This window comes from Pinus tabuliformis, chromosome 9, assembly GCF_031772625.1.
Source record: "Pinus tabuliformis cultivar Carrire ecotype Pingquan chromosome 9, CPIR1, whole genome shotgun sequence".
Classification (NCBI taxonomy): domain Eukaryota; kingdom Viridiplantae; phylum Streptophyta; class Pinopsida; order Pinales; family Pinaceae; genus Pinus; species Pinus tabuliformis.
The window spans coordinates 2,008,659,598-2,008,681,648 of NC_142307.1; positions in this window are offsets into that span (position 1 = coordinate 2,008,659,598).

Sequence of the window (22,051 nt, forward strand, 5' to 3'; positions counted from 1 at the left end):
CATGGTTGAGATTTGGATTGCTGGAAGTTTTTGGATCTTGGTGAGGTGGTCTTAGGAAAATCCCAAGGGTTGGGGGTGGAGATGGTTTTCTCTGGGAAGCCCTCAACAGGTGGGTGGAGAAAGGAAAATTCCTCAAGGGATGGTGAAGGAATTCTGAGGCATCCAAGCTTGATTTGGTTTTGTGATCTCGGAACCAGTTTAGGTGAGATCAAGGTATGGTGAGGGTGGAGGTGGTTTAACCTTTGGATTCCTTTGGTTGTTTATTGATTGGTTTATCCCATGAGATCCCACATTCATTCTTGGAATATGGCACTGGGGTGATTGGCTGAAATAAAGATTTGATTCAAACCAATCTATTGTTGGGTGGTACGTGGAAGTCCCATACCTGGTTGGATTTTGCATATGTTTAATAAAAACTAAGTTTCTATTGATTTTGATGAGTAAATGTACTTGTTATTATGTGGCTTAAATGGATTTCCTATCATTTTTATTTATCTCGTTATATGTTGGTTATAAGCATGGTTATTTGACAGATCTCAGTCATGGCTCTCTTCATGTTTTTACTTGTATCTGAATGAATAATGAATGCATGACCTAATTGGTGTTATAAAAACTATTGTGAGAAGCCATTGGTCCTTCTTGTTAAACCTCATATAAGTTTCCAGATCCTTATGTTTAGATATGCATTCATGACCTATAGGTTGCATGTTTACCAAGTGTTCGACAGAATGTCAGTCCCGGTTGGGAGAAGTCAGCTCAAGTCTTGGTTCAATTTTTCGTTTATAATATTTGTCTCTATTTCATTCATCATTTCTTGAAGTTTCACTAAGTTCTAAGTAGAGGCCTGAGTCCTAGCCCTGAAAAAGTGGCTCATAATTCGGGTCCCTGGCATAGAACTGATTGGAAAAGTGCACAGTCGCTAGCAGGTAGGACTATGGTAGCTGTTATCTCTCTATGATTTTTAAGATTGGCAAGAAAAAGGATCATAAAGGACACATCAAACCACTTTGGAGTCTATGATCTAGCTATCTTAGACTCAGAGAGGGCTCTATCTGTATAATTGAGATTTTGATTTTTCTTCTTAGTATTTAATATTTTAGGCTAGTAATATAAATAAAAGAGTGATTAATTGATTGATTGGATGGTTGGGGTAGATCTTGTTTAAACCTTTTCCATTGGGCTATGGAGTCAACAGTTGGATTATAGCATCAAATTTTTCAGAGCATTCACAAGGCTAGCTAACTATTTCTAATAGATCTTTAAAGCACAATAAGGAATGAAATGATAGAATGGTGAAATTAGTAGTGGTTAAAAAGAAATTAAGTATTTTTTAACCTGACTTCAGAGGAAAACATGTATATGGTAAATGTAGATAGAAATAAGGTGCTCTAACAGTATATCTTACTCTAAACTTTTTGTTTTGCGACAAGATTTAAATGATGCATACTATAGAAAAAAACGAAACATTTAACACAGAAAGAAGAACATCACGAGATAAAAATAACTCAAGTGTCTTGCAAATGGTCTTTATTATCAATGCTCCAGCTCCAAAATTACAGTGCTTCAAAAGAAAGTCTTTCAATTACTAGGGTCCAACCCCTAATACTTCCAATGCATGAAGTATTTTACTAAAATCTACAATGACCATTGTATACACTTTGTGGTTTGTTATTAATTACAACAAAACTAAAATTTGACTAATCTAACCATGAAGTGGCCATGATGAGGTAACTTGGACATCTGGTCCCTTTTTTCCTGAATGTCGTTGCTAGGTAATTAATTCTGTTATAGTGGCTGATTTGGTTGCTCTTTAATATGGTGTGTTGGCTTTGCTGACTCGGCTGGGTGCTGACTCAGCTCTATGTTGTTCCTTGAATCCAGATTGTACTGTTCCTTTTGGTAGTCACACAAGTCACTCCATTGATCTTCATCTGGGATTTTGAATTTGATCAACTTGCGGTATACCTCATCTGCTTCAGTGTACTTTGAAAAAGTGGGCTTTACTGTAAAAGCATGTTTAAATTCATGTTCAATATAGATTGGATTTCTAATAGCCGCCAACTTTGCTTTTCATGTTATGTTTCCTCTGATATTAGAGAGATTGACAACATCCTTTGCTATGTCTTTAATGAAAAACAAAGAAGGGAGACCCTTTTGTGTTAAAGGCTCAATTCTGTTAAAAATTTGCTTATTGTTAGCTCCAAATTCTCACATTTATCCTCAAGCTGTATAGTCAAGTTCTTTTTCGTAAATACCTTTTTCACTTGTAGGATGGTCTCTATCATGTCTACTACTCCCAGCTCTTCAAGCTCAAACCTGTTCTTTGAATTTAGAAATTAGATGATTCTATTGGCTTTTGTTGGCATGTATCCCAACTCTAGCTTAGTAGTTGAAATAGCTTCCTTAGATTTTTCAACTAGCTCCTTCTGTTCAAATATAATTTGGATGTTGGGCCAAATCTCATTCATGCCATTAATGATATTGTTCCAGATAATTTCCTTCACCCTTCTTAGAGTGTTGCTAATTGATGATTCCTTTTCAGATCTCTACGATTTTTCAATTAATGTTCTTGCCCTTTCGTTTCTGTTGAATGTGCACTTTTGGTTATTTTAATCTGATCTTGCAGAATATTGAATTGAGTTTCAAGTCTCTTGATTTTCTCAGTTTGAAGATTCATGATTTCCATGGATCTGGCTAGATGTTCTGTATTGCTTCCCATCTCTGTAGTATTAGTTGTTGGAGTAGCTGTAGGAACAACTGTAAGAGGAAGAGCCTCTATAGTAGGGATGGTCGATTGTTTTTCTCTTTCCTTCTCTTGTACCATCGTCTCCATCTCTGTTTCCAATTGTCTTATTTGGAGTGTTTGTTCCATAATCAATTTCATCATTTCTGTCTTCTGACTCTCTGTCTCCTCTATCTCTTTGGTCAGGGGATCATGTGTGGTAGGAATTTTAAGTTGTTTCTTCAAGGCTGTTATATCCATCTCCTTCTTCTTAATAATTTCTTCTGCTGCTTTCACATCTGATGGGTCATAGCTGGATGGAAAAACATCTATATGAATTTTTTGTATGTGAAGTTCCTTTGATCCTTCCTTACTAGGGTTGTCCAGAAGATGACAGATTGGGGTTCTCCTTCTTCATTCAACTTGGTCATTGCAAACTAAAATCTGTTTGCCTGAAAATAAACAAACATGTACACTAATACTGAAGAATACTGAAACATTTCCTCTGTGGTGAAATTTATGAATTTCTCATGGATGGCATTTGCCAGGAACTGACTGAAATTAAACATGATAGAGGGATTTGCATCAGATGACAATATGGACAGGAAACCTATTATGGCCTCATCAAGCCACTGATATGAATATTATCTTAGAAGATATGAAAGTACAATGAATATATTCCTGGTTCTATTAAGGAAAGTAGAGGAGGAATATGGAGGATTGTTGTTAGGTAGTGGAGAATGTTCAGTAATGAAGAGTTCTAGGGTTTTTGTTCAAAAATGGCAACAAGCAGTTGCTAAAAATAGCACTGCTAAAAATAGCAGTTTGGGCATTAGTGCTAGATTGGGCAACAGGGAATGAAAAATGGAAGTGCTAAAAATGGAAGTTCTATTTTTAGTAGTGCAGTGTGGATTCCTATTTTTAGTAGTCCCTGGTCTAACTATAGGAAGTAAAAACGAATTTGGTCTTAACATCAGTTTAAAATATTAATTAATTAATCTCCATGAATTAATTAGTTAAGGAAAAACAAACTTGAAGTCTGTGTGAGGACGTGCAACAATTTATCTATTAATTGATGAATTTATCCATCAGTTAAAGAGATAAGGATGAGTTGTAATTAGTTGGCTCAATTAACTGAGTCAAGTCTAGTTAGATTAATTTAACAAGTTGTTAAATTAATGAGATATAGTTTGTTGATGCTTGCATGCATGTGACAACTATTATTTTTAGATAATTGTGTATTCACTCATGGATAACTAATGCATGTTAGTTCAGAAAGAGACCCATTTGAGATCAGAGAAGGGATAGTGTACTATTAGTTGGATGAATATTTTTCCTATAAAGGAAGCTCATCCACGATGAGGATTTATCTCCTTCGGGTTTATGCAGTTAGATCAGAGGTTAGTGAATGTGTGAAGAGGCCAATTCACATAGGTGGCAGCAATGGACCCCAAGGAAACTGCACAAGGAAATAGGAGGCTTGGAGGGAAGAGGAGAAGGTTTGTGAGAAGCCTTTGACTTTCTATGAGTAGCAGAGGGATTGTACTGAGATATGGATAGCTTTCGAGCTAAGGCTTTGTGTAATCCGGACATATTTCCACTTGTATAATAATACAGAGATGGGGTTTTAGGTAGGTGCTTTCCTCGGGTAAATTCTTTTGTGTTATGTGTGATTGATTCCTTCTTATCAGTTATATGTGTTCTTATTGATGTTTCTCATGGTTGATTAAGCTTCTGCTAAATTGTTTGTAGAATTAGATCAAGTGTTTTGCTTTAGTACATTGCATTACCAGGTGATCTACAGGTGGGAAATTTCTACATGGTATCAGAGCTAGCTGATTTGTAGAAAAAGTTCTACATGGTATCAAAGCTAGCTGATTTGTAGGAATAATTCTACAAAATTCTATAGGGTATTGGAGCATAGGTGCTCAAGGAGAGAACAGTATACTGAGAGGAGATTTCAAAGTTTTGAGTTTTGGGTCTAGAGTTTGCAAAGAAGATCTGAAAATTTATGTACAAAAATTTCAGAAATAAATAGCATATTTGGATTCCTTGTGGAAAAATACCCAAAAAAAACAATTCGTCTAAATCAAAGTTCGGATGAGGGAGATATCGCTGATTTAAAATCAGATCTTTTTCTAGAAAATTTTGTGATGGTGGGAAAGTGGAAATAGATTGGTGTGCTAGCCAGGAACCTATATGCGCTTGAGGTACAAGATGCATGCAAAGCCTTGAGGAGCAAGGCAAAGGTTAGATGCTTGGTGGTTGAGAGGGAGAGTAAATTACCTCTCAACATGCAGAGCCAGAAGAAGTCTCAGACAATTGTGGAGGAGCCACGGTTGGTGCAGCAGCTTCAAGAGGTTGTGAAGCAGCCACAATAGGGGAAGCTAAGAGGAGATCGAGTAGAGACATCTACTCATGCAGAGAATTCCAGTAGGGGAAACTTTGAGCTAGGTGGGTAGAGGGATCACATGCAGCCATACCTCCAGGTAGGAGGTGGGGCGATGTGGAGTGATCGCCCCAAGGAGGAGGGGCGGGATCCTTGAGGTACCCAACTTCTTTGATTTGACTTTGCTATGAGAGCATCGATGTGGAGTAGCAGGAACTGACTGATTGGGTAGATGTTGCATTGAAAATTGTCACCTTGACATTCTGCTATCTATGTGAGTTCCTTTTCACTCATACTTTCCTCCTCTGTAAGTCTAAAACATCAGTTCCTCATATCAAGTCTTGAAAATAAGAGAAAATCTCTCAAAAGTTTTAAAACTCTGGTTCCACACTTTCTCTTTGTCTTACCTGCGGTCTCGCACCTAATGGTCATGTCTCTGGCACACTTGACTGCACTGTCTCTGTGTTAAAGGTGCGGACCCCTGTAAAAGTTAAAAAGGTGCAAGTATATTCTGAAAAAACTCACTTTCAGTTATTTCTAGAAGCTTCTGGAAGGAATCTTGAGGTGGCAAGTTCACTCTTTTAAGGTTCATGTAACCCATACCTTAAGGAGCTAACCCCTTGATGTGAGGAGCTTATTCCTTTGAAGGAGGATTCTATCCCTTCATAGGTGGAACTGTAACCTCCTCCTTTGCACTATAAAAAGAAGCATTGAGTTGGTTAACAGGAGGTTGGAAGCTTAGTATTTTTGAGGTAAAATGTTGTTGGAACTTAGTCTTCTTTAGTTGAGTTTTTATGAGGAGAGATTACATACCTCTATGAATCTCATTTGGAAGAGTGCACGATTTTTCAAAGTAAAGGAAGTTCCTGTTTTGGACCCTAGGAAGAATTTGTTCAATGTTAAGGCTGAAAAGGTTGTAAGGTTCTTCTACTATTCAAAGTTAATACAAATATATTTGTTTTTCTCAATAAGCTATTAATTCATGGTTTATTTTGTGGATTCCTTGATCACCATAATAGGCATGATTTATAATATTTGCTATGCAGGTGCTATTTAATGTTTTCTTGTTTGTGATTGTAGGTCTTCAAAGATAACTCTTTTGAATGACTGAAGGACGACTACTATGAACAAGCACTGGATCTAAGGTAGGATCTTAACACCTTTGTAGTATTTACTTATAAATCGCATATGTCTAGAGAAAGATAGGTTTGTTTGTCTATTTGCTGCTAGACTATCTCTCGATACTAGGGAGATTGGTCTTGTCCGCAAGATCAATTTATCCGGCCAACAAATTGGCGACTCCATTGGGGAAGAGACTTGATTTTTGGTTTTCCTTTGTTTTGACTTGAGAAAATTGTTTTTCCTGGTTTTTGATTGATATATACTGGCTTGGGTAGCTTTCAAAAATCTTGAAGTATTTTTGTTTTTTTTTGAAGTTTTCTGGGGACCGCACTTTGTCTTCACAGACAGAGCGGACATCTCCACATTTTCCTTGAGTAAACAGTGTGGGACCGCACCTGTTGCTTCTGGAGCCTGCAGACCCTGTTAAATTTTTTTGAAAAACTTAAGATATCTTCTTCCAGTTAAGTTTAGGTTTGATTTAGGATTCTTAGTGTCTACCCAGATCTGTATTTTTCCTGTCAAAAATCTCTTGTGAGTGAGTTCCAATAGTATTTTTGTTTTGAATGATTTTCTAGAAGTTTTGCATGCTTGAAGTGGTTTTCACTTTGTCTTTGTAGTGACTCAAAGACCAGAAGCTTGAGAAACCTTAGATCACCCTGGTGTCTTTTCTTCTTCTTGATGAGTCTGACTTAGTTGTGAAATCTATCCTTTGTCATATATAGATTTAGTTTTCTCCTTGCAAATATTTGAACAAACTTTGTTATAAGTTTTGAATTTCATTTTTATAAAAGAAAACATTTATGGATGTTTTTTGATTGGTTTGTTATTCTGTGCAAATGAATCCTTACTTTACTGAACGACTAAGTAAACTGTCCTCAAAAAAGAATTGAAGCTTTTATTCAATTATATTTTTGAAGCTTTTAGATCTCAAAATTAGTTTTTTGTAGTTTTGACTGTTTTTCTAGAACTTGTAGATCTCTTTTGAAGCAAATTGTTTTTTTTTTTTTTTTTTTTTTTTTTTTTTTTTGTAGTTTCGAGTTTTGAAAAGTGAAAGGGATTTAATGTGAGAATTAATTATTTGTCTCATTTTGATTTCTTTTTAAAAACACAAAAATATTTTCTTTCCATTTCCATGTTGAAAGAAAGAATTGTTTCTTAAAGAATTCCATTCTCAAACTCTTTCTTTTAGCTAGAATTTCATTGAAAGAAAAACGAATTGCTTATCATTTTAGGTGCATTTTTTAGTGTGTTTGGATTCGAGTCTTCACACCATCAAAGTTTCATTTCCATACCTATTGTCTTAAAGAACAATCCATAAAATCAATGCTTAATTAAAATTGATCTAGTAATCTTTTCTATTTCTAGGGCTCTTTTCACCAATATAGCTTAGGCTAGTATCTTGGAGTAGGGAGTAATTAACTCTCAAAGATAGTTAAAAAAAACAAGTACATACATCTTGCGGTAGGAAATAAATCCAATTGTAATTGATACATTCTAGGAAGCTTCTCTTAAAGGAGTCAATCACGAGATCATGTCCGAACCTTTGAGACAATCAATTCTGTTTCATTGGGAAAGATAGATCTGCACGTATTATAAATGGTAAACCTCGGATTAACCATTGTCGAGGAGCCTGGGGTCACTTGTTGGTAAACCTTGGATTGACCATGTCAAGGAGCCTTCAAGGGGATTGAGCTTTGTTACTCTGCCTTTGCGCGTAGAAGCCAATCATAGACTGTTCCCCCAGTTGTATTTTTTGTTGTTGGTAACCTTAGTGTCCACAAACTTAAGATTATTTCCTAAGGTGACGGTGAAGGAAAGATCTCACTGTACCTGGAGCAGACGTTGGCTAGACTCACTTGGAATCTCTGGGGGGTTCTCTTCACTCGAGATGTTTTTGTGAAGAAACTTGTGCTAGTCTGTTTCATTAGGCAGGTTGTCGGGGTAACTGTTTCAACCGCCCTTTCTGTATTAAACTTCTACTAAGTTGGATTTCATCACCAACTAGTGTTTTTAGTACGGGAAGTTACTGTTTGTGCGTGGTTTGAACTCTTAGATTTTTTAGGTGTGTGATTTAGTTGTTTGCTTCTTTAGAGACTTTAGGTGTTTTTATTGAAATTTTCTTTGTTTGCGTGTGATTATTTAATATTTAATCGTGGCCAAATTACTGAGACAATCTCGTAGACTTCAGGGGAAACATCCTAAGTATACACCAAGCCAACTTGAAGGGCTGCAAGCTCTCGTGTCACCTAGTGACAGTAGAGTTGAATCACCAGAAGCAGGAGAGTCATCTCTAATTGTTCATCCTGATTATCAAATACAAACCTCTGGTGTGCATCTAATTCAACCATTGATGATTCAATTCGATTGCGTCTTTTTCAACACACTCTTATTGGTCTTGCTGCCAAATCGTACATTGAGTTACCACGAGGCTCCTTTAATAATTTCAATCAGTTAACCACTGCTTTCTTAACTCATTTTTAGTTGCCTATAAAATACGGCAATGGCACATAATTGTTAACTTCACTGAAACAATCCACGTCCACATATATTTCTGATGATATTCATGAATGGCGACGTAGAAGGAATTTAGTGAAAGTTTTCATTCTGGATCAAATTTTAGCGGAATTGTTCATTAAATCATTGTTACCCAAAATCACTGAAGATGTAACTAAGGGATGAGTTGTCACTGAAGAGCAAGTCATTGCTCAGGCTCAGTACCTTGACCTCTTCTATACGCAGTTAGGTACTTTACATGAAAAAATCCCTGATCTTCCAAAACACAGTCAAATAACTGCAGCTCCTTCAGGGTCTCATGCCACTGATGGTATGATTGGTTTAGTTAGTACTAAAAGTAAGAAGAATTCTTCAAAGAATTCTTCTCCTATAATAGCTTTACCTGATTCCCCGAAACGAGATTCCTCCGCTGAAATTTCTGCTGACATCCATGTCGTAGAATCATCTACAACCAAATCAAAATACGATAGTAAAAAGAAGGGAAAGAAGAAAAACAAAAAAAATTCAAAAGATAAAATGGATAAAAATGAATCTACTGACGAAAAATGAAAACCTTGCTATCCTTGTTTCATTTGTGATAAGGATCATTTTACCAAAGAATGCCCACATCGAACAGAGGTTTTGAAATTCGTTAAAAGTTCTCACATGCCTGTTGTCTTGAAGGATCCTTTTCCTACTCAAGATAGTAAGATGATTGTTTCTTCCTCGAATGCCTTAGAAGAACCCATTATGATGATGTCTCATGTCAGGATTGCGACGTGATCGCAAGATTATGGTAGTAAAAAATCCTGTTGGTGGTAAAGAAGTAGAATCTTCTAATTAAAACACATCAACTACACCTCCTCCTGGTTCTGGTCCACTACAGATCAAGAAACTCAACCCTAATTTAGTAATCAAACCGCCTGCTAAAAGTGTACTTCATAAATCAGCTTTCAATCCACATGCAAAACCTACTCAAAATTACAACATTGTTCAAGACTTAGCTATTTCACCTTCAGCAATGTCGGCTTTGGAAGTGCTGCAATCATGCCCAGCATAACATAAATTACTATTGTCTGTTATAGGAGCTGTCGATATTTAGGATTCGAACCTAATAATATTTGATTTAGAGAATAGTACACCCCACCTACCTCATCACATGGCTTTCCAAATTCCAGTTTTAGTCAAAAACAGACCTTGTTTTTGGACTGTGATTGATGAATGGGCTTCTACATGTATTATGTCGATCCAGTGTTGGAAATCGCTTGGTTCTCCCACACTCAATCAGTCTTTGATAATTCTAAAGGCTTTTGATGGCTGAGGGTTCCATCCTTTTAGTATTTGTAATATTTACCTATAGGGGTCAAAGGCAAAACCGTAAATCTAGATGTGGAAGTGGTTGATGCCCCTATAGATTACAACCTTCTCTTGGGTCGCAGTTGGTCTTATGCTATGACTGTTATTGTTTCATCGGTCTTTCATCTTATCAAGTTTCCTCATAATGGAAAGATCATTATGATAGACCAACTGACTTATTTCTCATTCGACCCAGCCTCTACAGATAGTATTCAACACATAGGTAAAACAATTATCCCTTACAAGGATGTTGGCGTAGGTTTGATTAAAGATTCTGGTTTACTGGGAAATTTTTCCTTCTTTCCTCCTAATGTATCGCCTTCTACTTCAAATATTCATATGATTTCATTGAATACTGTTACTTTTGATGATCCATGGATCATACCTTCTGATTTTGAGGTGGATTCATTTGATGGCGTGATTCGTTTGAGTCCCTTTGAAATTTCATATTAGGTTGTACAATCATTTTCTGATTCTTGTTCAACCGAAACTGATCCAATGAATGTGGTCTATGGGGAATCACTTTCGATATCAACCTCAGCTACAAAAACACTTTTTGATCCTGTTCATAATAATGAGAAGATTCATGAACTTTTGTTTGTTGATGATTTACCATGGGAAGATCTTCATCATCGATCTTCGTTTTTACCTAAGATTGATCATTTTGAAAATGATTTTTCTTCTATTTTTACTACTGACTATGTCAAAGAACCACATAATCCATTCCAACATTCTGATTCTGAGTAAATTTGGGAAATATCTCTTGAACGGTTCCTATTGACATTTCAATTAAGCCAGGAATTATTGAAAACATTCCTATAGGTGCTTCCTGTATGGATGATGAAATCCAAACTTATAAAGCCCTATTTCAAGAATTATGTGACGTGTTTGCCTGATCATATGAAGAAATGCCAGGAATTGATCCATCAATTATTGTCCATGAAATTAAAACATACCTGGATGCTATCAAAGCCAAAGTTGAGAAATTACTTCGCGCAGGTTTCATTTATCCAATTCCTTTAACTGATTGGGTATCAAATATTGTTCCTGTCAACAAAAAACAAGGAACGATAAGAATATGTATCGATTATAGGGATATTAATCAATCTTGTCCTAAAGACAATTATCCAACCCCCTATATTGATCAAATTATTTATGATTGTGCCAGAAGTGAAATATTCTCCTTTATGGATGGTTTTTCTGGTTACAATCAAATCAGCATACTCCCTGCTGATCAACCTAAAACAACTTTCATTTGTCCGTGGGGGACATTTGCTTATTGTAAATCACATTTTGGATTGAAAAACATTGGAGAAACTTTTCAAAGGGCTATGTCTTACGCATTTCATGACATCAAGCACATTGTGTAGCCTTATCTCGATGATTTACCTGCCCATTCATCGCATAGAGCTGATCATCTCACTCATTTATGAGATGTAGGAATTATCGAATTCGATTGAATCCACACAAATGTGTATTCTGTGTAGAAACGTGTTGCTTACTGGGATTTTTCATTTCAAAGGCTGGCATTTGTGTTGACCCCTCAAAGGTTGAAGCTATCGTCAATCTACCTCCTCCTTTGACTCTTCGCCAACTCCAAAGTTTGCAAGGGAAAGCAAACTTTTTACGTCGTTTCATTCCTAACTATGCCGAGATAACAAAAGGTTTTACCAAGTTGTTAAAACAGAATATTCCATTCTTTTGGGATGAGATCGCTGATAAATCTTTTGATGCACTTAAACACGCATTAACCCATGCTCCGTTGCTGCATCCTCCTAATTACAACCATGATTATATTTTGTATCTCGCCGCTTCTCATTCCACCATTGGCATGGTTTTAGTTCAAGAAGATGAATTCAACAATGAACATGTGATTTACTATCTTAGTTGAACTCTGCATCTGACTGAGCTAAAATATTCGCATGTAGAGAAATTGGCCTTGGTAGCTGTCCAAGCTATTCAAAGATTTCGTCACTACATCTTATTATGCAAAACCATGGTAATTTCTGACTATAACCCGATGATGTATATCTTGACTAAACAATTTCTAGGGGCAAGTATTCCAAATGGATAGTTATCCTGCAGGAATTTGACTTGGAATTTGAAAAATCCAAGGCAAAGAAATCTTTGGTTTTTGCCGAATTGATGTGTGATTTCTCGTGTACTGATACTGAAACTGTGGCGGAATAGCCCATTGCGGATGAATCCTTGTTTCTTATCAGTACTCTTGATCCTTGGTATGGAGATATTATTGTTTATCTCCAAACCAAATCTTTTCGGCCTGAAATCTCACGATCTTAGCGACGGAAAATACGTTTCCAATCCCAACAATACAAGATTATTGGTGATACATTTTATCGTCGTGGAGCGAATTCTATTTTTCCATGTTCTCTAACTCATGAAGAAGCTGAAAAGGTTTTGAATGACTGTCATTCTACAGCATGTGGCAGTCATATGTCTGGGTATGCCATAGCCCAAAAGATATTGTGTGCTGGTTATTTCTGGCCATCCTTATTCAAAGATTGTATCTATGCAATCCAGAAATGCCACAATTGTCAAATCTTTGATCGTAAAATGTGTGCTCCACTTGCTCCTCTCCACCCTATAATTGTTTTCGGTCCTTTTGCAAAGTGGGGTATTGACTTTATTACATGTAACCCTCACTCGGCCGAGGGGTATGCGTATATTATCCTAGCGGTAGATTATTTTACTAAGTGGGCTGAGGTGATGCCTACATTTTCGGCAGATGGAAAGACTGCTGCAACTTTCATATTCAATCATATAATTGCTAGATTCAATGTTCCTCAAGCTATTATTACTGATCATGGAAGTCACTTTCGAAATATTATGATGACTAAACTGACAGATCAACTTGGCCTGCGCCACAATAGTTCTACTATGTATTACCCACAAGCTAATGGTTTGGTTGAAGCTATTAATAAAGTTTTAGTCACTATGATCAAAGGAATCATTGGTATTCATAAGTCAAATTGGCATAACATGATATTTTCAGCACTTTGGGCATATCGGACCTCAGTGAAAACATCGGCTGGTTTCACTCCTTTTCAACTGGTCAATGGTTTAGAAGCAGTGTTACCTATTGAATGCGAAATTCCGTCATTACAATTAGACATAGAATTATTCCTAGCTACTTCTGAAGAAGAGAAACATTTTTTGTACTTATCTCTGCTAGATGAGAATCGACGCACTGCTACAATAGCAAACGAGACTCATGCAAAATGAATGAAAGCTCGGTACGATAGAAGTGCTACACCTCGTAATTTTTCAGAAGGAGACCTAGTTTTAGTACATGATCAAGCGAACGATAAGCTAGGGGTTGGAAAATTTGTACCTATGTGGCATGGTCCTTACTGTGGAGCGGTAAAAAGGTGCCTTTCGAACTCCTAATTACCTTCACATTAATTATCAACCCAGGGATGACTTTTTATTTCAAGAGTGTACTCTGTCTGAGGCGGCTATTTACTCCAGAGTAATGTTTAGTAGTATAGCGTTCAAAGAACACAAGAGTAGACGGGTGCTAAACTATGACTAAATTACTTCAAAAGGATAAAATCACACAAGACAGCTTATCAGTCAAGGGTGCGGAAGTGATAACCCATCCCCCTAGAAACTGATGGAAAGGAAATTAGAGCATGGACCATAGGTCTGGGAGCTAAGCAGCGACTTACTGAGGCTCACTACAGCCTTAGACCTTCTCTCACACCAAAGCAGTAAATGCAAGGAAATGGAATGGCAGCAAGTAAAATGAAATAACAAAAGGAAATAGAACAACAGTAAATGAAACAGCAATCAAAAGAACTAAATCTCGCGAGTCAAAACCAACTTACTCACACTCTGCAATAAAATAACAATCTTCAAAAGCAATTTCAATGAACTTTACTTTATGAGACGATATTCACAAATGAATTATGGAACAGCATTTATCATATATACACAACACACTAATATAGCAATCTGAGAATATTGGATGATATAACTATGTTTCTAAACAGAATGACGCTACTCTCAAATCCCACAAATATTGTTTCACATAAATCCAATGACAGTAACATTCATACCAGCACTCTGTTACAGAAATGGCTGAATAAAGATACAATTCGACCCTGTGTGAATTCAATTATACAGTGCAGAGTTCTTACATGGAGAAATCATTCATTCGTTAGACATAACAGAGCATAGCGTATCATATAAAGAATGTATCAGATTGCTACGTAATAAAGATAAACAATCCACACACAAATCACCGTATAATGATACAAAAGCAAGTGTCCTTCGGAGCCGGGCCCTTAGCTGCCGATGGTACACCGCCTTAGATTACTCCAGACGCAGAGACGGAATGAACACCAAGTCTTTTATATTAATCGCATCCACAAAAGTATAACAAAATCAGGTCTCAGTGAGACTCAATGATTAAAGTTTGTTCTGGAACCGTAAAATTACAAAAAACAGTCGTCCTCCCTCTCTGATCTTTGGTTTCATTTAAATAGAGAAAGATCAGAGCATAGATAATTACAACATGATTTCTTTTACAAATTTGGGTTGATTCTAACCAGATGATCAACAAGAAAATATATTTCCTTTCATCTCTCAACAAAAGCAAGACGAATTTGGGTTTGTAGCTGAGATTTGGAGGACGGCCGCAACTGCAAATCTGAGAAAATCGTGCTCAAAGAACCCTACATTTCTCCCTGTACAAGCCGAATTTGGGCAAACCGTTTTTCATTAAAGTTAATTGGGCCCGTTCTGGACAAAACCCATGTTCCGGATTTCTCAAATTCGTCTTCATTTGCTCAGAATCTCAACAGCAAAACTGTCACTCCTTAAACCAGCGAATTTCTGAGTTGGTCGTGCTCAAAGAACCCCACGTTTCTCTCTGTAAAAACCGAATTTGGGCAAAACGTTCTTTATTAAAGTTAATTGGGCCCGTTCTGGACAAAACCCATGTTCCAGATTTCTCAAATTCGTCTTCATTTGCTCAGAATCGCAACCGCAAAACTTTCACTCCTTAAACCAGCGAATTTCTGAGTTGACAGAGTTAAAAATCAAATCTTCAATCTGGAAGTTACTTTGGAGGCTAAAAATGGTGAATAATGTTATAACCAACTTATTAGAACTATCATTGATAAAATAATGAATAATCATCAATTTATTAGAAATAAAGGAGAATAAATAATATTCATCCATGAGAGCATAAATTATTTATAAAATGGATTTAAATGATAAATTATAATAGATGATATAATAGAGAAGAGTAAAAATGGATGAAATAAGTGTTACAAAGTGGTCGTATTCATGGCCCAACATACCCCCACACTCAATATGTTGCATGTCCTCATGCAACAAAAACTGAATATATTGCATGTCTTCATGCAACCCAAAGACGAAAACCCATGTGTTAACCAAGCGATAAAAAATATGTTCATCTCAGCTCATGAAATGGATAGAACAAATGAATTCTTCCTTAATTAATGAATATTCACTTTTAGTAATCTTGATGAAGGCATAACAATTTTTACATTGACATTCAATTATATGTATATATGAAGTTGCAACAAAATATGATATAAGTAACAGCAAACTTCATTAACCATTTTCTCAAAAACTACAAACCAGCTTTTGTCGAAATTTGGCAAGTAATTTATAATATATAAATGCCTTTATGATCCAAAAATCAGACTGTTTTGATGCACGGATCATGAGATATAAACAAAATGGTTGTAGGTGAGAGTGCATGATTTCCAAAATTTTTATGAACCAATTTATCTTGAAATTATCTAGGTATGTGTATTTTAATAGTATGTTTGTGTTTCCTAGAGATCACAAGAATTGAGTTCATAGTTTTTTAAAAAAAATATTATGGAAATCAATTTCTACACTGAAATTGTATGCCTTAAATGAGAAATAAAATAGAAAACATCCATCATGCGTAGCAATTCCTCCCCCTCTTTGAAAAATTAGCATGCCCTCATGCGATGCTAGAAAACAAATAGAGGTGGTAGCTATTATCTGTTGAATTCTATGCTTGGTGTAAAACAACATGGCATAAGGGAGGTGTTGAGAATGAATAAGAATAGCGATGGATGATAAAGAATATGAATGGCGTGGTCATAAGAAAGAAATCAATGAAAAGAACACTCCCCCACACTCGAAAATGACATGCTGCTGAAAAAGGGGAAGTGGTAAAGATGTGGAATGAAGGATGACAAATAATGCTCAAAATGGATTTTCATTAGATTCTCCTAAATTTATAATAAATTAGAAAACTATGCAATTTTACCTCAAGTTTACCTCCAAAAATGTGGAATGACATATAAATACTGGCAGTTGTTGAAGCTGATGTAGGCAGAGTTGGTGCTAAAAGTGATGCAAAAGGTGGAATCCAGGGAAGCACATCATGTCTGAAAAATTATTCACGTTCACGAGCCTCTACTGTGAAGTGCAATAGTGTGGTCATGCTACGAATAGAATTTTGCCCATACTTGTTGTTCTCCTGTAAACAAAGCACTATTTTGCATACAATGTTCTTGAATCCATAGTGTTAGCTTTGAATAGCAACAGATAAAAGGCATGCAAAATTTCAATTAGAAAAACTTATGTATACATGCAATACTACTATATTGTCAAATCAACAAGGTATGGCAAAGTGTAGTAATCATATTGCATGCAACCCCATAATGCATACATTCCCCCCTCTAATTGGAAAAAGGGTTCCATAACCATAAAGCATATGAGAGGGGTGGTGCGGACGGCAAGGCAATGGAATGAACAATATATCAGTAAGTGAAGCAGAGTACACTTATCAATGATAGGACGGTGAAAATTATGGTTATATTGAGAGCAAAGTGTGTAAAGATAGTTATGAATAAGAGATAGGACGCTTTGGATTGATGATAGTTTATACAAAACGAAAAAGGACAACAATGTGCTAAAAAGATGCTTTGCTGATAGTATTCTAGCTGAAAATGATGCGATTGATCATAAAACAATTTCTCATGCATAAAGGTTCAAAACAGGGAAAAAGTTAAGGAAATAACTTCTCTGATAAAAAGAAAAAATAAGAAAAGGGTATTATAATAATAATTGACGATAAGATATAACTTCAATACCATAAGCAGAGCCGCTGCTGCCAGCAGGCGTCCATAGCCCCGGCAGGGTTGCTTTTTAACCCATATGAGCCAGGATCCTCGATTTATAAATGGAGAGTTACAGTGCTGTTCTATAGAAGAGATCAGTGTGCTGGCGTGGTAACCAGATAATCACAATGCCATTCACTGGGATGTAGCAAAAGTGATCAGGCCGGCTCGTGATGAGACCTCCTATTCCAAGGATAATTTGGCTATCCAATGGATCATAACCCTGGTGTGGTGGCCATAACGGGAATGCTACTCTGTTACAACCTTATGAACATGGTAGGCTGGCTCGTAATGAGACCCCCTATCCTCCATCTGCGAACAAAATTTTGTTGTTATTACATATTTTTATGATAAAATGAGGGAGGCTCAATACTCCTTAAGAGCAGGGATGGCGGAAGAAGTTGACATGTCAATAGAAAAAAATATACCCATAATCTCATTTATTACAGACAGAGAAGATTATAACCAGGAAGGGTGGAACCAGCATGGTATTAAGACGATCAATCAATATCATGTTCAACAGAAAATAATACAGTAAAGTAGTATATAAGTAATTGTGTCCCTTTTGAAAAAAATCTATCATCAAGGAGCTGTCATGTTAAAGATCATAACGTGAATGATATTAACTCGCTTCAATAGAATCGATAATTCTTGTCCTGATAAAAGTAGTGTACTTCATGCCATAAAAAGGAATCGGTAAAATGTGGTTGAGATGAATTAGGAATAATATCACAAGAGGAAGAAAAGGGTTGCTCTCAAAAATACTCCCAAAGTGTTGCTTTTTTTGAATGAACAGCAAAAACACTCAAAAAAGTGTTATTCCTTGTAGGGAACAACAAAGGAAATGCACACCAAAAAGCAAAAATACACACAAAAAAATGTGAGAATGCGAATGCCGTTCCTTTGGAAAAAGGAACAGCAAAAATAAAAAAGTATCGTTCCTTTGAAAAAGGAACATCAAAAATGAAAAGTGTCGAAGTGCTGTCCCTTTCGAAAAGGAACAGCAAAACGTGAAAGTGCAAAAGTGCTGTTCCATTTCGAAAAGGAACAGCAGCTGTTCCATTTCGAAAAGGAACAGCAAAATGTAAAAGTGCAAAAAGTGCTGTTCCATTTCGAAAAGGAACAGCAAAACGTGAAAGTGCAAAAGTGTTGTTCCATTTCGAAAAGGAACAGCAAAACGTGAAAGTGCAAAAGTGCTGTTCCATTTCGAAAAGGAACAGCAAAATGTGAAAGTGCAAAAGTGTTGTTCCATTTCGAAAAGGAACAGCAAAATGTGAAAGTGCAAAAAGTGCTGTTCCATTTCGAAAAGGAACAGCAAAACGTGAAAGTGCAAAAGTGTTGTTCCATTTCGAAAAGGAACAACAGCTGTTCCATTTCGAAAAGGAACAACAAAATGAACTGTGAAAAAGGAACAGCAAAATGAATGGCTGAACCAAAAAGTGCTATTCCTTTAGAAAATAAATAACAAAACGAAAATGATGTCCCTTTGAAAAAGGAACAGCGGGAACGACAAAAATGCACACAAATGTTGTCCCTTCAGAAAAGGAACAGCAAAATACACAACCATAAAATGCAAACACGCAAAGAATGAATTAGCTGTTCACTGCATTGATGCTGAGGATGAGTTGCACTTTGAATGAAGCAACACCTGAAACACAAAATATAAGAGAAATTAGAAAAGAAACAACAAAAAGCAGTATGTAAATAAATATATTGAGTTGCAACGGCTATGATGTTATGTCAAAAAAATGATCTATTCGAAAAATGTTTTGGCAGCAAAAACATGACATGAATCTTCAAATGGAAATCAATTCTTCATTTTTTCTATTATGAATCCGTTGGGTAATGATTTAGATAAAATTCCTTTGTTTTATAAAAATTTATTTGAAAAATCACTTGTCCATAAATTGACCTTCTTTATTTTCCCAGGACCTGCAAAAAACGAGTGTCTACCTGCAATAAAACATTCAATCATGGAGAAAGAGAGGTGATCGGGCTCCCCTAATCCAAGAATTATGCAAAAAACAACAAGTAGTTACTCTGTATAACAAATCCATTGAGAAAATAACAAAGTAAAATTTATCTGTCACTTGCGGGAGAGCAGTGGCCAATCATGCTAGCCCGTAGTGTTTTAATCACAACTTCTTTGTTTTTTGTCGAAATCGAGTGATTCCAAAGCCAAATGGGAGCTAAATCAAAGGTTTATCTCCAGTAGAAACAGGTTTTATAAATTCAATGATATGATATGTCAATTTCAGTTAGAACAACCTGCATAATAGAGTCATTGTCGATTACCCGGCTTAGACCAACAGTTGATATTGCAAGCATAACTTTTTCGTTTGATGTCGGATTCGAATGATTCAAATTGAAAATGAAAGTAGATTCATTTATGTATCTCCAATAGAAACATGTTTTGAATACAAAAAGAATTGATAGGTCAAATACTGTAAGGAACAACCAGAAAGACATAGTTTTAAGAGTGATGATTTACGATAGACAGTCAGTATTTTGATCATAACTCCCCATACGATATCGAAAATGAGTGATTCCAATTGAATTGTAAACTAGATTCATAGGGGAATCTACCATAGAAACAGGTTTTAAAAATTCATTCATTTAGGCCTCCAAAAACTGACTGTCCCAACTCTGTTCCTGAGCTGCCCGCTAGACATCCGGTCAATGTTTTGGCTCTAACTTTTTCGTTTCAAATCCAAATTGAGTGATTCAAATTGGGTTAGAAAGTATACATCAAGGGCTACTTAGGGTAGAAACAGGTTTTAAAAATATGGTCATTTAGGTCTCCAAAAATTGACTGTCCCAACTCTGTTCCTGAAAGTTCATCAAGCCCGCAAGCCAAAAAAAATGAAATTCAAGCATTTTTTCAAATTGGTGATAAAAATGAAAATGAGTCTTTGTAGAACTTATTATTTCCATTATGATTCATCTACATACACAAATTATTAAAAAAATTATCACCGATGTTGATTTCGATAGCATGTTGCAACAAAAACAACTAGTTTTACAAAAGAACAAAATGCACTTATTTATGTCCTTATTTTATTTTATTTTATTTTTTTCACTAACCTACTTTGATTGAAGGATGAATATGACTACGTATATGAGTACTTCCAGTGGAGCCATTTTCGAAATACGGCTTCATGTATACACATACCCAAATTTGAAAAATGCATGTTAATGGATATTAGGGTATGAGAAGCCAACTTCCCTTCAAAAAATGGTATCAAAAATTGTTGAAGCATGGAGTGATGTTGCAAACAAATGATGGAGTGAAACCAATCTTCAATGTATCCTTTATTTTCTTGATTTCGCATAGCCATCATATCATGAAGTTCTTGAGCTTTTAAAATAGCTTGTTGATGCATAGTAAAAGAAACCTCATTTTCTTCCATAGCTTCTACAATTTTTGCATTTGAAACATTCTGAATCTCATTGTAGGTTTTCTCTAATAACACATGTGAGATAGAATGGGTGGGAAGGGTGGGTAAATTTGCCAGTTCAACATTGTAAGCATGTTGTACTGGTTTATTATGGTGAGGGTGTGGAATTAGTTGAGTAGGAAAATGTGTATGGAATGGAGCATTCTGATGATATGGTTGATTGGGTTGTGTGAATAAATTCGATATGCAAGCAGGATGTTGTGAAAGAGCTGGTGGAGAATATGGAGAATGTGCTTGTGCTACAAGATGAGGGAGAGTAGTCATGCCATCATAAGATGAACCATGCCCAACTTGTAAACAAGATAGGTGGTTATATTGAAATTGACATGGCTGCCCTAACACATTAGCATTCCATAATGGATTATGCAAGTATGACAATGGAGAAAAAGTGTTTTGAACCATACCTGTAGGCCTTGTTGCAGCTTTCTTACCTCTTTGATATGCTACTTCCATCCTAGATAAGGAAGAGTGAGTATCTATGAGATGCTCCTTTCGGTCCTGAGGGTAAAACACTTCATCCAATTCTTGATTTTTATGAACCTGCAAAACATCCAATTTTTCATTTAGAGAGCTAATAAAATCAACTTTAAAATTTTCAAATAACACATTGATTTCAGCTCTTATGTCTCCTATTCTTGTAGCAGATTTGGAAAAGAAATAACAAACATCTCTAGAATTCTTACCAGCCTTGGAGATTCCTCTTGAATACCTTATACACAATTCACAAACATCATCATATGATAACTGAAAAACATCACCTTTTCCTATCAGATTTAAGAGTTCTAAAAATTTATCTTTGATTCCTTTAAGAAGGAGTGTTTTTAAGATCTCTTTTTCCAAATGCTTATATTTTGATTTTTGAAGGTTGTATTGAAATCGATCTACATAGTCCTCCAAACTTTCATCTTCCCCTTGTATCATACAGAAAATATCTTCATTGGATTTGCAATAGTCTTGGTACTTCTTCAAGAATATGTTCTTCATGTCCTCCCATGATTGGATGCAATTCCCACCTAGGCTCATGAACCATCGGAGAGCTGCTCCTTTTAGAGTAAGAGGAAACACTTTCAATCTTTGATCGTCAGTACAATAATCATATCCTCTACAAAGTATTTCGAACTCAAACAAGAATGTATCTGGATCTTCATTTGCTAAACCATGAAAATTTGGTAAAGATGGGGGAATTATGTGCATTTGTGTCACTTCTCCTAGATCTTTAATAGGAAATTCAAAAGTAGAAACGTGAGCCATTTCTTACCATAGTTTAAGATATTCTTCATGTGTTTCTTCGAGGCTCCTTCTTCAAATGTTCCTGTCAATCGGTTAGTGAAATGGGTGGTGCTTACATCACCACTTG